Source organism: Vigna radiata, chromosome 11 (assembly GCF_000741045.1).
Source record: "Vigna radiata var. radiata cultivar VC1973A chromosome 11, Vradiata_ver6, whole genome shotgun sequence".
Taxonomy (NCBI): domain Eukaryota; kingdom Viridiplantae; phylum Streptophyta; class Magnoliopsida; order Fabales; family Fabaceae; genus Vigna; species Vigna radiata.
The window spans coordinates 12822241-12823308 of record NC_028361.1 but is presented as its reverse complement, the minus strand read 5'-3'; the positions used below and the strand labels follow the sequence as shown (position 1 = coordinate 12823308).

The following is a 1068-nucleotide window of genomic DNA, read 5'->3' as shown; positions in this document are numbered from 1 at the left end:
TTGGGTTCTTGCAGTTTAGTAGAATTGTTTAGGTTTTTGAGAAGCCAAACCCAAATAAATGTTTTAGACCTATCCAAGGTTATTTTTGGGTTCTTCAATTTAGTAGAATTATAAAACTGGCTTTTTTAATCTATGGTGAATTTTATTTGATTGGAAATTGTTATTCTCAAAGGATGAAAGCTTCTTAGTCATATTTTCAGTTGTTTAATTAATTAGATTATGCATTTTATCTACTTTGCATTATCATGTATTGTTCAGTTCTTAAAGTATGTTCTTTCTTCGTGCCAAATATTGGTTAACTATAAATTAAATTACAATTGATTGGAAGTAATTGGGGTACTTTTATTTCTATCGACAGAGGGTTTAATAGCAGTGGTTACAAGTAATTGAGGTACTTTTATTTGAATATGTACTACTTCTCTAGTAAGTTTAATTAGGGAGCATTTCATTTCAATCTTAATCATATGGATATTGAAGTATGTACCTTTACTTGTTCATTGTGCTGCTTTTCATTATTCTAACCTTTACTTGTTCATTATGCCAACTATAGTTTATGGCAACTTGATTTTCATTTAGCTTTTAAGTTGTTGTAGGTCTAACTCTCTGTTGCTATTTGATGGATGTTAACTACTAAGTTTAGGCCTCTTATCTCTTCTCTTATATACTAGTTGAATCATGAAATTATTGTCTTAGGAGTCATGATTGTAGGTTTTTGTTATTCTAACTACATTATTTATATGTGAACTTTTCTTTGTACCCTTGTATATACATTGTATACTCTAATGATGTATTAATTTCCTTTACAAAGAACTACACAACTTTCCTACTAAATATTTTTTTTTCTATGAGGAAAACACATAATTCATGAATAATCACAACTTTGAGGTAATAAATAAGTGTGAAAACAAGTATTTTTCACACTTATCAACTTTCCCAAACTTCAATTATTTCATGTCCTCATGAAAACACAACCCAACATAAACAATGCCCTAAATAGTTCGCACAAATTTTCAACACTCACATTTAAAACATTATCCACATAAAACATTGTTCAACAAAATCATACAG

The 1068-nt window shown here is 28.7% G+C and overlaps 1 long non-coding RNA gene across 5 annotated transcripts in view; it reads left to right on the top strand.

Moving 5' to 3' along the window:
• Positions 1 to 1068, top strand: part of LOC106778049 — a 7718-nt gene that overhangs the window by 3992 nt on the left and 2658 nt on the right. For 3 of the 5 annotated variants that reach the window (XR_002670114.1, XR_002670117.1, XR_001377006.2), the window contains one exon: positions 359 to 885. The exons of 1 other annotated variant lie outside the window; for it this stretch is intronic. This is a non-coding gene — a long non-coding RNA (uncharacterized LOC106778049). The remainder of the gene's footprint in view (positions 1 to 358; positions 886 to 1068) is intronic. One more of the 5 variants, XR_002670115.1, reaches the window with a different exon arrangement.